This window comes from Manis pentadactyla, chromosome 1 (genome assembly GCF_030020395.1).
Source record: "Manis pentadactyla isolate mManPen7 chromosome 1, mManPen7.hap1, whole genome shotgun sequence".
NCBI classification, from domain to species: Eukaryota; Metazoa; Chordata; class Mammalia; order Pholidota; family Manidae; genus Manis; species Manis pentadactyla.
The window spans coordinates 117,591,196-117,611,468 of NC_080019.1; the positions used below are offsets into that span (position 1 = coordinate 117,591,196).

The 20,273-nt window shown below is 41.6% G+C and overlaps 1 long non-coding RNA gene across 3 annotated transcripts in view; it reads right to left on the minus strand.

Annotated features, from left to right (window-relative positions):
* Positions 1 to 20,273, minus strand: part of LOC130683455 (uncharacterized) — a 36,384-nt gene that overhangs the window by 13,603 nt on the left and 2,508 nt on the right. Inside the window, exon 3 of one of the 3 annotated variants that reach the window (XR_008997199.1) lies at positions 12,360 to 14,947. The exons of 1 other annotated variant lie outside the window; for it this stretch is intronic. This is a non-coding gene — a long non-coding RNA (uncharacterized LOC130683455). Of the gene's footprint in view, positions 1 to 12,359; positions 14,948 to 18,727; positions 19,653 to 20,273 lie in introns of those variants that run through there. One more of the 3 variants, XR_008997200.1, reaches the window with a different exon arrangement.

A 20,273-nucleotide genomic window follows, 5' to 3' on the forward strand; every position in this document is an offset into this window, starting at 1 on the left:
GGCTCACTCACGGAGAAGTAGTTTCCTCTCCTCAGGCCTCATTTCCCATCTGTAAAATGGACAGGTTGGTTCAAAGCTTCACTCAGCTCACTACAGCTTTGGGGAGGTGTAAATCTCTCTCGGGTTATAGGACCATGGAACTTCTCTAAGCTGGTAGAGGGAAATATGTTCATTTGTTTGATATCAAGTTTCTTTCCTGGAAAATGATCTTGGAGCCATTGATCACTTCCCACAGGCTCTTTCTAGGGGTCTTCTGACTTAGCAAAACTCAGAAAGTTTGAAAATATTCTAATCAAGAGCTTTGAATAAAGTATCACAGGAATGGATAAAAGGAGAATGTGACATTACCTGCTAAAAATGATGTCCTTAGTACCAAACCTTCAGATCCCATTTAGAGGACACGACTCAGATGGGATCTGAACAGGTCATGAAAGCTACCCTGCTTTCATGACCTGTTCAAGCTGTCCAGAATGCTAGCTGCAAAGGAAAATATCCTTTCAGCAGCCAAGCTGGAAGAGACATAAAGGAATTTGTAAGTAAGACTCAGGGCCTGCAGGACTTTGTAAATGTTACCTAACATTGAAGGGGGAAAGTTGATGGCACTCCAGTGCAGAGCAATTAGAAAGCTCATCCTTGGAGAAAGCCAATGGGTGGGACAACAGCTTTTGTACATCCATAAGCAATCTTTTAACCCTGTAACCACTCAGTTGGGAATATATATTTACCTTGGATATGGGAACCAGGAAGCACAGTTCTTATCATGGCTTTCATGGTAGCCCATATGAATCTTTTTTTGACTCGGCTCATTCTTTCTCTTCCTCTCCCTTCCTTCCTTTTCCCTGCCTCCTTCCCTTCCTTCCTTCCTTCCTTCCTTCCTTCCATAGACTTGACTTTTTCAGAGCAGTTGTAGGCTCCCAGCAGAATGGAGTGGAAGGTAGAGAAATTTGCCCTAAACTCCCTGCTCCTACCTATTCATAGACTCACCCAGGAGCAACATACTTCTCTAGAGTGTTAAGTTTGTTACAATTGAACTGACATATCATTATCACCCAGAGTCCATTGTTTACATTAGATTCACTCTTGGTGTTGTACAGTCTATGGGTTTACAAATGTATAATGAAATGTATCTGCCATTGCAGTATCAAAGAGAACAGTTTCACTGACCTAAAAATCTTCTCTATTCTGCTTATCTATCCTTCCTTGCCTCCTAACTTATTATCTTGGAAACTTGTCTTTTTACTATCTCCATAATTATAACTTTTCCAGAATATCGTATAGTTGGAATCATATAGTATGTAGTCTTTTCAGATTGGCTTCTTCCATGTAGGAGTATGCATTTAAGTGTCTCCCATGTCCTTTCATGGCTTTATAGCTCATTTCTTTTTAGTGCTAAAAATATTCCATTATTTGGATCTACCACTGTTATTTACCCATTCACCTACTGAAGGGCATATTGGTTGCTTCCAAGTTGTAACAATTATGGAGAAATTGGCTGTGACATCCATGTGTCAGCTTTGTATGGATCTAAGTTTTAATTCACTTGGGTATATACCAAGGAGTATGATTGTTGATCATTGAATCACATGGTAACAGTATGTTTGGTTTTGCAAGAAACTGCCAAAGTATCTTCCAAAATGTTTGTACCATTTTGCATTTCTACCAACAATGAATGAGAGTTCCTATTGCTCTATGTCCTTTTCAGCATTTAGTATGGCCAGTGTTCTGCATTTTGGCCTTTCTAATAGGTATGTTGTGGTTTTCATTGCTGTTTTAATTTTCACTTCTCTAATGACATATGATGTAGAACATCCTTTTATATGCTTATTTGTCATCTGTATATCTTCTTTGGCCAGGTGTCTGTTCAAGTTTTTTGCCCATTTTTTAATCTACTTGTTTGTTTTCTTATTGTTGAGTTTTAAGGGTTCTTTGTGTATTTTGGATAACAATCCTTTATCACAAATATCTTTTGCCAGTATTTTCTTTCAGTCTATCATTTGTCTTCTCATTCTCTTGACATTGTCTTTCACAGAGCAGAAGTTTTTAATTTTAATGAAGTCCACCTTATCAATTATTTGTTTCATGGATCATGTCTTTGATATTATATCTAAAAAGTTATTGCCATACCCAGGATGATCTAAATTTTCTTCTATGTTACCTTCTAGGAGTTTTATAGTTTTGCACTTTACATTTAAATCTATGATCATTTTGAATTAATTTTTGTGCAGTGTATAAGTTGATGTCTAAATTCATTTTTTTTGCATGTGAATATGCATTTGCCCTAGCAGCAAAAGGCTATCTTTGTTCCATTGCATTGTCTTTGCTCTTTTGTTAAAGAGCAGAGATGGGCCCTCTATTCTGATCTATTTGCCTATTCTTTTGCCAGTACCACACTGTCTTGGTAACTGTAACTTTAGAGTAAGACTTGAAATTGGGTAATAGGACTTCTCTGACTTTGGTCTTCTCCTTCAAAATGAGTTGGCTGTTGGGGTCTTTTGCCTCTCCATATAAATTTTAGAATTAGTTTGTCAATATCCACAAAATATTTTGCTGGGATTTTTATTGTGATGGCTTTGAATCTATAGATTAAGTTGGGAAGATCTGTCATATTGACAATATTGCATCTTCCTATCCATAAACATGGGGTATATCTTCATTTATATAATTCTTTGATATCTTTTGTTAGAATTTTATAGTTTTCCTCATATGTATCTTGAATATATTTTGTTAGATTTATACCTAAGTATTTCATTTTTTTGGAGTGCTAATATAAATGGTAGTATTTTTAAATTTCAAATTCAACTTATTCATTGATGGTATATAGGGAAGTGGTTGACATTTATATATTAATTTTGCATTATTTCTTAGTTTCAATAGTGTTTTTGGTCAGTTCTTTCAGATTTGCTGCATAGACAATCATGTCAACTGAGAATAAAGATAGTTTTATTTCTTCCTTCCCAATCTATATACCTTTTATTTGCTTTTCATGCCTTATTGCATTAGCAAGGGCTTCCATATGATGCTGAAAAGTGGTAGTAAAAGAATACATTCTTGCTTTGTTTCTGATCTTAGCAGGAAACTTTTGAGTTTTTCTTCATTGAGTATGATGTTAGCTATGGGTTTTTTAAAGATATTCTTTATCAAGTTGAGAAAATTCCCCTCTAATCCTTGATTGCTGAGAGTTATTATCATGAATGGGTGATGGATTTTGTCCACCTGCATCTATTGGTATGATCATGTGATTTTTCTTCTTCAGCTTATTGATATGATGGATTACATTAATTGAGTGTTGAACAAGTCTTTCATGCCTGGAATAAATGTCTTGTTCACGGTATGTAATTCTTTTCATACATTGTTAAATTCGACTTGCTAATATTTTGTTGAGGATCTTTGCATCCATGTTCAGGGGAGATATTGATCTATAGTTTTCTTTTCTTTGTCTTTTTCTGGCTTTGATATTAGGGTATGGCCTCATAGAAGGAGTTAGGAAGTATTCACTTTGCCTCTATCTTCTGGAAGAGATTGTAGAGAATTGACATAATTTCTTCCTTAAATGTTTTACAGAATTCACCATTCAACCTATCTGAGACCTGTTTTTGAATTAAAAACTTACTGCAGGCTTCACATGCAGGCATAAGAAATAATGCAGAGAGATTGCATGTGCCCTTTAAACCAGTTTCTCCCAATGATAATATCTTTTAATACTGTAATGCAATATCATGAACAGGACATTTACATTGAAGTGATCTACCTATTTTATTCATATATCCTGTGGGTGTGTACATTTAGTTCTATACAATTTAATCACATGTGTAAGTTTATTATTGACTACCACAGCCAAGATGCAGAAAAGTTCAGATTCCTTTCTATCTTTTCTTCAGCAGTCTGGATACTACATTACTAAGTGACAGAAACTCGGTGAATAGCAACATATTTTCTTAGGAGATTTAATTTATTACAACTCACAGACATTTTCTAGGATCCCTTTTATTCTATTGTCCTTAGAATTGGCCATATAGGCCATTGCAAGAGATGATGGTCAATGGGCTTATTTCTGCCTCAGAGTTGTAGAACTTAGCATCTTAAACATTTTTTTTTATCACATTTTAACTCTTAGAAGCTGTGGAATTTGACACAGCCTCCTTCCCCAGGTGAAATCACTGATCTATAATTACAGGACTATAAATGTACTTCATTTACATGACACTTCACATCCATGACAGTCAATAGGATAAGCATCATACTCAACTTGACTTCTGTGATTCGAAGATATGTTTATATCTGCACAGTGTATGGATAGTTTGTAGGAAAAAATTAATACATAATACAATTTATTCATTAAACAAGTTTTGAGAGGTGGTTATGTATCACCTTTGATAGGGATACAAAGATGAATTGAAAAAAGATTTCTGCCCTAAATGAACTTCTGTACTAGCCAAGAGCTATGTCATATAAATATAAGTGGTCTTCTTCTCCACTATTTCACTTCACAGCCTTGTGCTCTAACAAAACAAACTACCCATTCCCTCATCCCCAAACTTCAAATGGCTCTCCTGCCTCTGCCTTTGTTGATAATATCTCCGCTGATTTGCCTCCTTTTCCCTCTCATGACCATTTCTTTCCCCAAACCAAGCTCAAATACAAACTCCTCCATGAAGACTTTTCTGATAGCTCCAAACAGTAAGTGATCTCTCTCCTGTCTAAGGTCCTTTTTATCAGCATTAAAATGTCATACCTTATATTTAAGTTATCTCTATCTATGTTTGAGTTCCCTGGTAACCTCCTCTGAAGGCAAGATCCATGTCTATGAAGCTGATGAACCAATCATGTCCCGCCAAATATAATCCAATGCAATATTTTGATACGGTTAAATTTCCGTATGGTTAATTTCCACAGCAAGTATAACTATTATCTTCCCTTCTTCATCTTTGCATATGAAAATTAAAATATGCTGCAAACATTTTTATGGATCTTAGAAAATATGAGCCAAAAGTACAGGACAACATAATATTCTTATTTTTCTTTACTATTATTTGTTTACTGTCCTACAGCTTGCAAGTATTCCCAGACGTCCTGTGGCAAAGTTCATCCTCCTAGATCTAATCAAAATTCCCTAAGTAATAGAAAGATTGGGCAATAGTTTGTTATGGAATGTCAGAACTGGAAGGTACCTTAGGGTTATCTAGTTCAATCAACTTGTTTTTAGTATGGAGAAAATGAGGCAGGTCCAAGGTCACAAAGTGATTCAGGGGCCAAGATGAACCTAGAACATGAGTCTCATTTTGGCTCCTGTGAGTTTCTGTCTATATACAAGCCGAGGTGCCAAGCTGCCCCTGCCCTTGCCCAGCACTCTGACAGTTTTGCCTGAAATGAACCAAGATCATTGCAAGCATTATGACAGGATTGCCAGAAGCTTTGCTGAGCAGATCATTTGCCTAGCCTATGTGAAATTGAAGATGTCTGTGATAAGGGAAGTAGTTGGACAGAACGTGTCACCAAGAGTCCCAAAGGAAGCACATGGTGACCAATACAAGATGAACCCAAAGGCAGCAGCCAGAGCTGGTAGGGAACTATGTCTGCAGAGTGATAGCGTTCTGGAGCTGGGAAAACCTTGGTGATCATCTAGAAGAGAAAGGTGCACTCCAACATGAAGTAGGGGGCTTGTTTTCAAGAAATGACCCGGTTATTTATCTGCCATGTAACATTAGATAAACCGCACCCCACCCCAACCCTTTGTTTCCAAGTGAATAAAGAAAAGAGCTGGGGCTAGATGAATACTTTTCCACTCTGATACTTTTCTAATCCACAAAGCTTCCCATTATCTAGTTTGACAGGTGAGGAAAAGGAGGTTTACAGAGGTTCAGTAAGTGTCTAAGGTCACACAGTGAGTTGGTGGCACAGCAGTGACCAGAGACCAGGCCGTGATTTTATCTACTGCCCCATGTGGCTAGATGATTCTAGATCTTCTCCAAGCTGCCCCGAGGCTGTGTGGTGAATTGTGCAATTGCTGTCCCAAGGCTGTTGCAATTGCCCTCTTCTCTGTCCCCTTGGGACTGCTGGCAGCAAGCAGAGGGCTTTGGAGAGGGTCTGAGCAATTTGTGCCCCAGAAGTGGAGCAAGGATCACTTGCTCTTTCTTCCCACTCTCTGGTAAAATGAAACCAAAACCGAACTCCTTAACTCTGGGGGCAGAGAGGCTAGAGGAGAGGTCCCTCAGCATCTGCTTAAATGGTGCCCCAACAGCTCTCGCTCCTGAGTGTGAAGGCCCTTCTCCTGGGGCAGGTGGATCTTCTGCCTGAGGCTGTGCAGTGAAGCCAGGTGATGAGAGCCAGAGTAAAGCGCCTGGTCCGGGAGAAGCAGCACTGACCCCAGGGGCAGGAAGGGTCCATCCAACATGGCTCCAGACTCACTCTGAGTGACTGTGAGTCACTCCAGATCCCATCTTGAAATGGAAAAGGAGGTACACAGAAGGAATAAGAAATGTGCTTTAAATCTAATATTACCTATGAAACTTATGACTTCTCTCAGGGCCAGAGACAGAAAGCATTTTCTCACCTATTTCCTTTGCAATATAGAAAAGCTGTTTTTGAAAGGGCAGTTGAAGTGGGCCAGTCCTGAATATCAGACACTATTAGAAAATCTGATAGGTTTCTTATCTTAAAGGCACATGTAACCTATGTCTTCCACTTGTTCCTAGAGAGGAAGCCACATGGCTTCACAAACCCTCAAGCCAGGAGAAGGCTTGTTGATAACCCTGCTTTTGATGTGACTTGCCCAGGGTCACAAGAAAAGCAGCAGCAGAGGCAAAAACTACATACAGATTGCCTGTCTCCCAACTCCCATCCCTTGTTGTTGGAGGAGCATAATGAAAGTAAGAAAAGACCCATGTCTCCAGAGAGATGTAATGGTTATTCCTAAGTCTTTTTAAAAATAAGCTTCAGATAATCAGAAGTTTGAAGTCGGAGGATAACTTAAGGCCACCAGAAGTTGGCCAGATTGGATTCAGGTCCTCTAGAGAATTGTGTCCTTTGGCAGTCAGATATGGTGGTGAATGCCAAGCCAGGCCTGTGTTTTGGGCACAGCTCCAAGCTCCAGCCCCCCCTGAGCCTGGGCTTTAGTATGCACAGGAGCTCGGCAGCAGGCAGGGTCCATTCCTGAACATATGCTTTTAATCAGAGACACTGGGACCTGGAAGGACCTTAGGCATGATGTAACTCCTCTCATCTTGCAGATAGAAATCGAAGGCCAGAGTCAGGGACGGGACATGGAATGCTTACACAGGGTTACTTGCCAATTTAGGAAACAATACGGTAGAGTGAAAACGGGTGACTTTGGGGTGGTAACCTGGTTCCATCCCAGCTCTGCCACTTAGTAGCCAAGAGACTCCAAGTAAGTCACTTGGCCTCCTGGAATATCAATGATCTAAATATGTAAAACTGGGGGTGAGGGGGGATCATAACAATGCCTAAATTACAGAATTGTTACAATTAAATAAGATGAAAAATAACATATTTATAAACAGAAAGCCATTCTTCATACTTTAATGTTAGTATTAAATTATAATAAAACACAACATAGTAACAATAATAGTGCACTTTACTGAGTGCCTACCACATGCCAAGTGCTCCACATACATCATTTCTTTTAATTCTTGCAACAACCCATGGAGGACTCTCACCAATAATCACATACTGGGAGCAGGCTTGGAACCAGGTCATATGCACAGCAGGACTGAAACATGACCTCTCACACAGTGCCTTCAAACTGCAGTCCAGAAACCTGGGCCTGGAGTTCCTCTCCCAGGCCACATGGGTCTCCCCAGTCCAGCTCACCCCCTTTCTGATGATGGGTGGCTCTTGGCTGTTGAGGCCAGGGTGCTTTCCTCATGTCAGTTTGTTCCAAAAGATCATAGTATTTGCATAGGGTAAAAATCAACTAAAAACTAAAAAGAATTTCTTTTTAATTAAAATAAAGAGTAACCAGAGAGTTAAATTAATATTCTTTCCCAAACATTTAAAAAAATATTCTTGGTAGGTCCAAGTTTTATTGAGGGATAATTGAGTGGGAAAATGTCTTTGGTTTCTATCCAGAACCCACCAACTTCTCAACAGTGGGAGGATAAGGAGGTTTCAAGATAACTAAACCATATAGAAAGCCTGAGCTTGTAAAGTTATTCAAACAAGAAGTTGAATCTATAAAATATATTCTGGCAATTTTTAAAGAGAGATTTCTGTTTGCTTCCATAAACACCTTCCCTGTTAACTTTTCACTGAACTGATTAATCTGCCCAGATATAATTTCAGGACCTTCCCTAATATGCCTCTATCACATTGTCAATTAACATACTCTATTGTAAGGTCATAGAACATTGCTGGCATTTTTTTTCAGTCTCTCTTTCTGAGGGGACCTGTCTGTCATTAACTGACTGCTTTATAGTTCACATCATTGTACAGAAATAATGCCCCCTCTTCCCAAGGTCTGAGACCCTTAATCTTCCTTCTGACAGCATTGAGGCCTTTCCTTCCTCAGCAGACGGCATTCTGGCTGCAATAGTGTCTCCCATACCATATGCTCTTCTAGAAATGTGCCACTGCTCCCAGCGAAAGGTAGGGTCTATTTCTCCTTTTGACTCTGGGTGGAGTTGTGACTTGCTTATAATCATTTCAATATAGTGTAAATGATGCTGTATGATTTCTGAAGCTACATCATTAAAAGTGATAATGATGCCATCTCCTCCTTGTTCACATGGAGACCTGAGCTGCCAGTTAAGCATCTAGCTTTCCCAAGGCTGCCAGATGTGAGGAAGCCCAAAGTGACGCATGCAGAAGGGCCATGGTTGGGGCCCCAAGAGATGCCTGGGCTGCCCCGGCTGCTCCAATACGCCCTGCCCAGGGCTTCAGGCTCCAACTGTTGTCTGCATTCACATGTGAGCTCCTGAGCCAGAAATGCCCAGCCTAACTCCTCCCAAACTCCCAATCCACAGATTTAGCCACTAAGATTTGGGGTGATTTGTTTGAAGCAATAGTAACTGAAACATGCCTTTTCTATATCCTGCTGCCAAATCTGGTTGCAGCAGCATAGACACATGCCATGGCATCTCCTGTATCAGGGAAAACCCTCAACCACCCTCCTTCTTCTGCTGTTCGTTAATAGTAATGATCCCGGGCTTTCTCACCCACTACACGAAGGCTCTTAGGAAGATCACATCTCAGACCTGGACTCCCTTAGCAAAAAAAGGAATAAAAATTGTTGTCCAATAGGACAATCTGTGAGGGCTCTACAAATAATGATGTTATTACATTTTATAACACTCCACAGTTTCCTAAGAATGTCCACATACACTGGGTCATCTTAATCTTTACAACAACTTTATGGGACAGTTAGGAAGATTATTATTCCTCTTATCCAGTTGAGGAAATGAAACCCAGTGAGGCTGATGACTTCAGTCAGTTTCAAGAAGCACCTGGTTATCTGGAGCCAGAATCCAAATCTTCTGCTTTCCAGAACCTTGCCCTGGTCCTCACAATACCATGAAGTATCAGGATTCCTAACCTGCTTTAGTTTCCTTTCCACACACATCCTATCTCACTTCCCTAAGAGTCTGCCCCATTTTGCCCGCTGCCACTAACCAATCTTCTCTCCACCTTTAGCTTCCTCAGTTTGGGGGAGTCTCAGTGTATCACAGTCCCATAGTGTCCCCTTGGACCATCAATCTCAAATGAATAGGAGATACACCCTCTTGGGAAAGGATGTTGAATTTTTATGAGTTATCCATGAATGAACAGGAGGATGTATTTCATATAGCCAAAGTCAGAATCCATTGAGAGCTTCCCTTCACTCACTTCACACATTTGGGATTTCAAGCAGCCCCATCAACCCAATCTCCTGGATGTGAGATATCCAGACCTGGTTGGTTATCTAGACCCACTCCTGGTTGGCCTACAATTGCACAGAGAGATAATAGCCAAGCTGGGTCTGGACCTTCTATATTGTGGCTTTAAAGCCAATATTGTTTTACTATTTGCCTTGGGCACAGGGAAAGTTTTTGCAAAAGCTCTGCTTATCATTTCTAGTGGGTGCTGGTCATCATGAAGCAGAACCTGGTGAAGAATCAAGGAAGGGATTTCAGCCTCCCATGGGAAAACCATGGGACTCAGTACAGTCAGAACCCCAGGTAATAAACCCAAGAAGCACCTAATCTGGGGTCCAAGGAAGAAGGCCCTGGAGTTATTCAATTCTCTTGAGTTTCCAAGGACTTAGAGAAATTTAGGGGTAGTTTCAAAAGGGCAAGTCAAGACTTTATTTAGTGAACCTAAATTTTAGAAATCATAGGAGAACTAAGTAAATATACAGCTTTGGGGCAATAAATTCCTCTCACTTTCTTTTTTTTTTGTAAAGGAATGAACTAGAAGTGGTCTGGAAAGCCAGCTCTATCATGTCCTACAATGATGTTCTGGAACGTTACTTAATCTTTCTGAACTGCAGCTTCCAATTGGTAAAATGAAAACAATAGTACATAATGAGGTTGTAATGAGAAGTAAATTAGATAGCATGCACAGAAAAGTGTAGTATGAGATCTTGAACTAAGTGGTTGATAAATGTTATTTCCCTTCCACCAACTCCTTCCCCTTGCATTCTAATATTTTCTGCTCTCTGACCAAATTTACCAGACAATTGCTTGATTTTTTCTGATCCTAATCAACTCAGAGAAAGTTAGTGAGGTCATGGTGCATAAACCATTCTGAGGGTCGAGGGGGAGTTTTAGGTAAATTGTGGTTATAATGTTTGAGAAAGAGCCCATAACTAGTGGGGGTTTTCATTTTTCAGTGGCAAGGTGCAGTAAGCATGGGTTTGCAGTACAGAGTTCCTCAGCGCTTAGCAGTCTTGTGGCTGAAAGATGTTTTAAAAGCCTGTTTTCAGATAACCTGTTACAGATTAGTAAGGTGTCATTTCTATTTTTAGTTCCACAAAGAGAAAGGTAAGCGAAATTTGCCCCACCTCACCATCCCCAAATGGGCAATATTACTAAACAATGATTTAATGTCCTTACAACATCTATGGGTTTTTTTATTTTTATAGGTCCATTTTGAAAGTGCAAGTTTGTGGATAATCCAGATGTCCAAAATCCGATGCCCAAGTGGATATTCTTCTTACAAAATTTTTTCCCCTTGTCTAGAATCAGAGTGTCACAACATATATGTGGAGTGAAGAAGAGATTAGTCTAGATACTTCTGTTTATAAAATAATGATGATGGTGATAATAGGAGTTCACACTTGTAGAGAATTTTATAAGTGAACAAGCTGCCATTGCTATCATTTCTCCTAAGTCTCCCAACCACCCTGTAAAGTAAAGATGGAAAGGAATTCATCCCCAAATGACAGATGAGCAAACGGAGAGTCTGAAGGCTTAAGTGATTTGCCCAAAGGCAAGCTGCATTTCGATAGCCAAGAGTGCCTCAGGAGATGTCCAGCCAACTCGAGGCATGGAGACCAGGAGTTCATCAGTTGTAAGCACCAGTGATGCATGAGCTCCACACTGGCCCACAGAAGATGGGGAGCCAGTGAAGGGACATGTGGGCACAGCCCACTAGCCTACTGAGAAGTGGGTACAGGTTGTAAGGAAGAAAGGAAACAGGAGCCTGAACATGTGGGGACCCAGGAAGGGGAGCTCAAGGTAGAGGGAACGTATGAGTTTTCTCTTGCTGCTGCAGCACATTACCACAAACTGGTGACTTAAACCATTGATTGCTTGGCTATTCTCTTAAAGTTCTGGAAGCCAGAAGCCTGAAATTAGTTTTTCTGGGCTTTAAAGTCAAGGTGTTTGCAGAAAAATTCTTTGGAAGGAACAGTTGTTTCCTCATCTTTTTCAGCTTGTAGGGCCTGTTTGTATTTGACGTGTGGCCCTTTCTTCCATCTTCAAAGAACACCCCTCCAACCTGTGCTCCCATCGTCACATAGCCACTTCTCTTGCTCTGACTCTCCCACATCTGTCTTGTGATGTAAAGGGTCCTTTGTCATTATAATGGTCCCTTCAGAATACTCTCCACTTCATGCTTAACATCACAACTACAAATTCCTTTGACCATGTAAAGTAAAATATTCACAGGTTCCTGGGATTAGGATCTGGGTACCTTTGGGGCCAGTGCTCAGCCCACCACAGGTGCACGATGATGGCAGGTGGACGGTGGCAGCCGTTTCTACTGGTAAATGCTCCACGTGCACACGGCCGTGTTTGCCTGCCTAACCGGCACACTTCTAGCTGCCACCTGACGTTCAGGGGCCAAAATAGAACACATCTCTTTTGATTCCAAGTGAAGTGCTCTCTCAGGCACATCATAACCTGCCATCTCAAAACGATATTTACATTCATTTTTGCAAATAGCTCACCCTTGTATAGATGGTAATTAATATTTGCATAATGCTTTAGAGTTTATAATGTCTTTTTTTTATTTACATGAAGTCATTTAAATCCCCACAATAACCCTCTCAGACAGTTATTATTAACACATTTTACATACGAAGAAGCTAAGATTAGGAGGGGTGAAGTGATTTGTCCAAGGTCACCCAGCTGCTCAGGGCAAGACCACAATGCAAATCTCCAAAGTTCCCCGTGCGCAGCGCTAGATAATGATATCTACGCGGAAGTCCACTTTACTAGAGGTGGCAGTTTATCTTTTGGGAATACTCTGAAGGGGACTGGGATCTCTAGTATGTTTTTTGAAAGAAAATGATTCAATAAATGTGAAAGTGCTTTGTTGCAGTATGACTCACCACAGAAAGTTACTGACAGCACCATCATCACCATCATCATCTGCCCTGGAGACTGAGAGAAACTCAAACAGGTCAATCCCTCTAATGGCTCTGCTTAAAACACTGACCCCAACTGTGCTGTTGTCCTGGGGAAAGTGTCATATGATCACATCTCAGGGACCTAGGGTTTCTTGGCCCCCAAGCAGGTAGGCTGGTACCAGGGAGCAGAGCTCTGAATGGATAATCCAGATTCCTGTGCCCTGGCTTTATGAAGCAGAAATGCCCAGAAAAATTCACTTTGTGTGAAGACACTGACCCTTCCAGGTGTCTGGTAATATCTTACAACTTTTACTTTTTTTCTCTCCCATCTTTCTTCTTTTTTTCTATGAGAACATTTGCTCTGCATTTCAAATATGTCTAATTTGGAGGGGAGGAGGGGGTGGAGGCAATCTATAGGGACTCGGGGGCGAGAGGCAGAATGCTGCTGAGACCCCAGCATCTCTCTGGCAGGTGGAGCTCCACTTCGCCCTCCCTCTCCTCCTCTCACCTTTTTTGAAAGAGCTGCAGCAAGCTTCTGAAATTTGCAACTTGAAAACGAGACCAGAGGATCACTGAGAAGGAATAAGCAAGGTGTCTTCCAAGTGTGGCTGAGCAGTCAGCCGGCCCCCACTTCATTTGAGTGAGACCGCCAAGAGCCCTCACGTGGGCCTTGGGCCGCAGGACCACAATTAGGAAGCACTCCTACCCTCACAACGGCCACCCTGGCCAGGCAGGGGGCACGGAAGAGAGGCAGGTGCATTCAAATAGTCCTGGTTTGACCAAGGGAAACGAAGCACTAAAACAGTGTGGTATCGCAATGAGTCAGGCTGGGGGTGGGCCGGGCGCCCGGAGCCCTCTGCCCCTTCTTGGGGACTAGTCCTCCTTATGGCTACCCAGCCCTGGGAGCCCCGTGTTCCTTCTGAATATCAGTTCTTGTGTCCCATTGTGGTGGGACAAGAGGCACTAAGCTGCCTGGGGTCTCTCGTAACAGTTGGCTCCATTTGCAAACCCAGTTGCCTATCAGAGAAGTTCTCTCCATCTGAAGTGTGTCCCTGTCCCCACCAACAGCCGCTGCTGCCTGCTCCAGTCCTCCCATGCTGCACACCTAGATTCTACCTCTTCTACAAAGGCTTCCCTCAGGCCTCTAGCCAAGTCAAGGAATCTCCTCTTCCTCAGAACCATCTTATCCCTTCTCTCAGATACTTACATATATCAAATTTAAAAATGAAAGTCATTTCTCTTCTATTAAGTCAGGCACCCTGCTAAGAACTTTCACACTCACTGTTTAATTTGCTCTTTAGCTTCCCCTGATATTGATAGAAACTCCTTGAAGACAGAGATTTTATCTGACTCATCACTCCATACCCTGCCAGACTCCATGCTCTCAATAAATATTGGGTTAATAATTTTGAAAATTATTTGAAAAAAATCATCAATTAGTAGAGACTTTGAAGTAAGCACAGAATGACCTATCTGTCCCCATGTCCCACTCAAGAAAGCAGGGTGACGTCCGTGAGAACTTGCTCTAAGGGAGTCCCTGTGGGCACAGGGACTCTGGGTCTGAGTATACCTGGGCTGCTCCTTGGGTCTTCATTTTCTCCTGCCTTGCAGAGCTCCCTGGGGATACTCACTGGTTCTACAGTTTAAAGCACACCACTGATACCTTGAAGTCTCCTGAATCTCCATTTCCAGCCCCTACTTCTCTCCCAACCACCACATTTGTCACCCCAATTGCACCCACATCTCCAGTGGGGTGTTTTATAGAAGCTTAAAGCCGCATGCTTAAAAGTGAATTCACTCTCCCAACCTCCAGGTTTACCGAAGCTGCTCACTGTCCTTCACATGTTGCTCTGGTTACTAGGATTCTCAGCCATTCCTCCTTTAAAGCTAGAAATCCCCAGATCATCCTCAGGCACTTCTTCCCCTCGCCCTCCACATGCCAGTCATCAGAGTGCAGGAGCTTAATCTCAGAAACTAGTATCTCTTTTCTGTCCTGCCTCTCCATCCACAGTGCTCTGTCTCGAGCTCTCATGAGCTTTGGGTGGGATGGGATCATGCCAGCGTCTGTTCTCTGTCTTCCATGTCTCACTGGGTTATCTTCTTAAAAAGCAGCTCCCACTGAGGCATGCTCTTGCTTAGGAATCCCCATTGATGATCCACTGCCTGTAGAATTGAGAAAAAAATTCCTTGGCAGGGGTGGTGGGTGCGGAACACTCTTCACCTTCTGATCTCAAACTCCATCTCCTGCCTGCTCACCCCACGGGGTCACCCTGAACTCCTTAGCCCAACATACCAATTATCTTTTACAATGTGGAGCTCTTGCTCATACTGTTCCCCTTTTCTGGAATGTACTTCTTCCCCATACTGATTGGATAACTCAGGCATATTTTGTGTCCCAACTCACATTTCACCATCTCTGAGAGGTCACCCTTTTTTCCTTCCAGGCAGAACTATTCGCTTTGTCCTGATCTCCCACAGCACTTGTTTATATTTCCATAATAACACTTACCACACTGTACTGTAATTTCCTTTCAAGTGTCAGTAGCTCCATTACACTTTAAGATCCAGGAGGTTAAGAACCTGCACTTATTAATTTTTTATATCCCCAGGGTTTAGCCCAAGATCTGCTCACAGTGGGCCCTCAGAAAATACATATCAAATAAGCTATTGAATATACTCAAAGGTTCTCTGCACTAAAGGAAGCACTACACTGAAGTAAATTTGCCTCTGGACCCCAGTCCCAGCTCTGTTGTGTAATGGTTAAAAGGAAGATGGACTTTGCAGTCAGTCAGATTTACTGGCACTCAAATCCTACCTCTACAACTTACTTGCCATGTGACCTCAGGCATGCAGCTCCCAGCTCCAGGCCTTAGCTCTCCCAGCTCCAGTCAGGGCTAATTCCTACCTCACAGCATGTCACGGGCTATGTACCGAGGCCAACATGTAAAGTGTGCCGCACAGAGTCTGGTACCTAACAAATAGCCATGCTTATTTCCATTAATTAATGGTATTGCCTGGGGCCAGCCCCTTCCTGGGCCTCTACATATAAAATGAAGCCTGAGACTGGAATCTCTGAGGTTCCCTCAGATTCCATCACTGTAAGAATTTACTGCAGTCCCAAACTGGCAGCATGACTTCAGTCAGCCCTGATATTTACCCTGTCTGGCAAGATGAACTCGACCAGTCTCTCGAGCTTGAGCTTTGCTCACTGTAACCGAAGTCAAGTTCACCAACAATCCTGGAGCTCCCTAAAGGCACAAACTCGTGCCTTTGCTCTCCTGTACTATCTCGTTCAGAGCTGATGCAGGAAGATACTCCAATCTCCTCAGTAGAAGAAGCAGTGGCGAGGAGGCCTGTCTGCAGGAGCAGCACTGGTAACAGGGCCAGGGGAGAGGAGGCTCCTAGTCACGCCGCCATACGCTCCTCATGTAAATGACTTCGTGAACTTACTTTGCAAACCTGCGCTTATCCCCAGCTCATTCTCTTTAATGTCTTGTTAACATCTTACTTTGAATTGTGGCCTCTGCATTTCACACAAAGAACACATATGAGTCTATTTAAATTTCTTTGGGTTCTCCCAGACAGGAGGTGTCTTTCTCCCACAGTTGCACATTTAAAATTTATTTTTAACATCTTAATTTGATTATTTTTGTTCTTGTAAAGTAATAAAGAAAAATAGCTAGTTGGGTTTCTTTCCCCTACATTAAAAACAAGGAAAATAGCCAATTCTTTGGAAGCCAGTTGTTTGGAGTAAGATTTGAGGTCTTGCTGAGTGAAATAATTAGGCACTTCTAAAGAATTAAACAGCAAGGCATTGTGGGAGAGCAGCATACTCAGGCCATTCAGCCAACCATGGGCAGCTTTCCCATTCCAGGGCAATAAATATTGCCCGAGAGTCACCCAATGCAGGGGAAAGAACAGGAGCATCAGCATCAGGCAGACCTGGATTTAACCTCATCTTTCCCCTTGGCCAATTGTAAGATTCAGGCAATTTTTTCAGTTCTATGAGACTCAGTTTCCCCATGTAAAATGAAGAAAATAATGGCATATGCCTCATAGTGATGCTCAGAGAACTTAAAGAAATACTAGGTATAAGGACAAAGTGAGTATCAATAAACATAAGTTTTCTTCTACGATGGGACATGGTACAAGTAGAATGGAGCTATATATCTTTTTACTCTATCTTACTCTGCAAAGGGATTAAGGTATTTTGTACTGATGCTTCTAACATATCAAAGTGAAAACAATGGGGGAAAAAGAGAAAAGAAAATGAGGCAAAAGAAAGTGATGATGATAGAGTTAAGTTGGAGAAATCAGGTTGATTTGCAAAATGCACACAGAATCTTGTGGCCATTATATACGTGTGTGACAAGGTTTAGGGGCTTGCAAGGTAACTTATTACCTAGGGAAAGCTCAGCTCTTCCTGATGGAAAAACCAAAAATATTCTTTTTTTCTTATGGCAAATGAGCAGTAGGAGACGGGAGACCTAATTTCCCTTCTCTCCTCAGCAGTTATTACACTGTGTGACCCTGTATAAATCACCTTGTCACTCAGCCCTCGTCTCCTTGCCCATACACACAGAAGATTGGACGAGATGAACTCCAAAGCCTTCTCTAGCCTTTACATTTTATGACTTGATTCTGTTCTGCAAAATGACTACAGCTTCCTTCTCCAAGCATTTGCAATTCATGTAACATTCTCATTGAAATTCATCAGTATACTCTTAACAAATCTAGTTCTTCATTTGGAAATGGAGGTTTATTTCTTTTCAGTCCTATCACGTGCCTCATGATAGAACTTAGGGAACCAGCATTCTCAGCATAATAACCACTTGTTACTTAAACAAACCTTACAATAGAACCATGAGGAGCAATTAATGGTAACATGGGCAGATCTGGGTTTATTCTGAGCAAAGGTATTTTATCTCTTCTTCGGTCTCAATGTCTAATTCTGTCAACCTTTCATTATGTATTTGATATTAAGTTTCTTCATAATTTCTTTTGTTCTCATCGGGACGGTCTAAGGACCTGAGTAACAGAGAGCATCAGAAGCAGCTGAGGAAGAAGTTCCTGTATATATTCTGCTCATAAGAATCAGTTTCTCAGAAGAGGACTTTGGTCTGGCTCTTTAGCCATGTATTCTTGATTAATATTCTGGGTCATAACAGGAGCTCAATTTAACTGGCTTTGATTTGGATGAGACAGTTGGCCAGAGAAGAGAGATATTCTGGATGTTAGGAGAAGGCTTACCCCTATAACATCTATCTCATCCACCACTTTCTTTCTGTCGCCTCTGAGCTGCCCTCTTGCAAATTCGGACCTTTCCTCAGCAGGAAAAACTATGTCCCCACACCACTGCCTTTACTTCCCACTACTTCCTTCATGTGCCCTAAAGATTCTGTGTGCTTTTGCTCATGGCTGTCCCTCAGAATGGGTAAGTAACTAACCTAAGAACACACAGCCACTAAGAGACAGAGCTGAGATTCAAATTCCAGTCTGTGTAACCTCAAAGCCCACAACTTAATCCTCACCGTTAAACTGAATCTCCAGTAGACTTTTAGACTAAACTCTCCCATGAAAACTTCTCAATTTCTCTACCAAACTTTGTTTTTCTTTTGAGTCTCCCAATATTTCAACTGGGACATAATAGTGTGGTTTGCACATCAGAATCACCTGGGGATCTTTTAAAACTTCCAAAGTTCAGGACATACCTCAAATGAATTAAATCAGAATCTCAGGGAGGATGGGATGCAGCCATCAATAGCTTCTTAAGCTCCCCAGGAGATTCAGTGTGCAGACAAGTTTATACTACTACAGTTACAACTTGACATAACTCAGCCCTGTATTATACTTACTCTGATTATAAACCATAAGCTACCTGAGATCATAAATCTTACTTTAATCAAATTTGTGTTCCCCATGGCACCAAGAAAAAGGCAGTAGCTCAGTGAATATTATTAAATGATCACACTTGTCCAATCTAGGTCCTATTGATTTAAATACCTATGGACAAATTTACAAGAGTCCAGATGACAAGATTGGAAATGCCTGATATTTTTGGAGTGTTTACCAATGTGGAAGAGGTCAAGGAATTGTCATTCCTTAGGCTAAAAACAGAGGATGCTGAAAATTCCTTAGCAATTTTCTCTAACCACAAGAAAAATAAAATGAGAATGATATATCTCTGTTTTTAATCTCTTCTAAGGAAATGGGTCTAGGCTGCTACAGAAGTTGAGTGGGTTAGACGTTAGGAATCAACTCCTGATGATTCAGGATGGAAAATTCTAGAATGGTCCAAAAATGTCTACAGAGTTGTCTTCTCAAGAGAGGTTTAAGAAAGGATGAGACCACATGTTGCTTTTAATTCTTGTGAAGATGTTGGATAAAACTTCCACTATGAACTACAAAGAGAATTTAATTTTTTCAAGCTGGCAATGTGGTGAGTTCCTGATTCTTTCTGGGGATTACAAAACAATCCATTGTATGGGGTCCAGGCTATAAATTCAGGCTCGCAGATTGCTCAGAAGACAGTTCGAGAAAGCAAAAGGCAGATTGTCCAATCTGGCTGATTCGTGTGCCATGAGTTATTAATTATTTCTGTTCTAATAACAAGGGCTGGGAGGCAGCAAACTCAAAATATGCGGAGAAAACAAAACCAAGTAAGATGGAGGTTTGCCTCAGTGAGAGGAAGGAAGAGGCAGCAGCCACAGCAGAAGGCCTGGTAAACTGGGTACAAATCATGCCAGCAGCAGGTCTTAGCTACAGCTGGGCATGCCTGCTACCATAGCAGCAGACATCATGGAATCCCAAAGGACTCTCTCACATCTGCCCAGTGGCCAAGGCGGTCACCTTTTCTTCCCTTGCTTTTCTGGGATGGGTGAGAGACGATGCAAAAAGTCATGGAGAAGAACAAATCAGGATCTGCTGCTCTGTGGATCACAGATTATTAGAGTTGAAAAAGACATTACAGGTGGAAGAAATAGTCTAATCCTATTCATTCTGCACATGAAGATGCTAAGTTCTAGAGGAGTTAAGTAATATAACCAACAATGGCAGAACAGGACCAGAGTTTTCTCTATTCATCTCCTTACTGGTTAACAGTAGGTTCCCGTTCTTCCTCCCTAAGAAACTGGCTTTCCTTAGACTCCCGGAAGCTCTCTGAATAGCCAATGGCCTCAACAGCACATCTGCTTAAGCATTTCAGCCTCCATCATAGTGGCTCTGAATCAGCTCTGCTTGGTGGGTGGTCAATGCCTACCCTTCTTAAAACTTTTCTCATGGTCTAAATCTCAGAACTTCAGGCTCTGGGGTGCTATGACATCTTTACCAAATGTTATTATATGGTAGCTTCTGCTTGGTAGGACAGTCAACATTTTACCAAATCATACATAGGTTTGGGTATATAAAGGACCATTGAATTCTCTTAAGGGTGTCATCCCCTGACCTACACACCAGCATGCAGCCTGAGAGTTCTCTAAGACCAGAACCT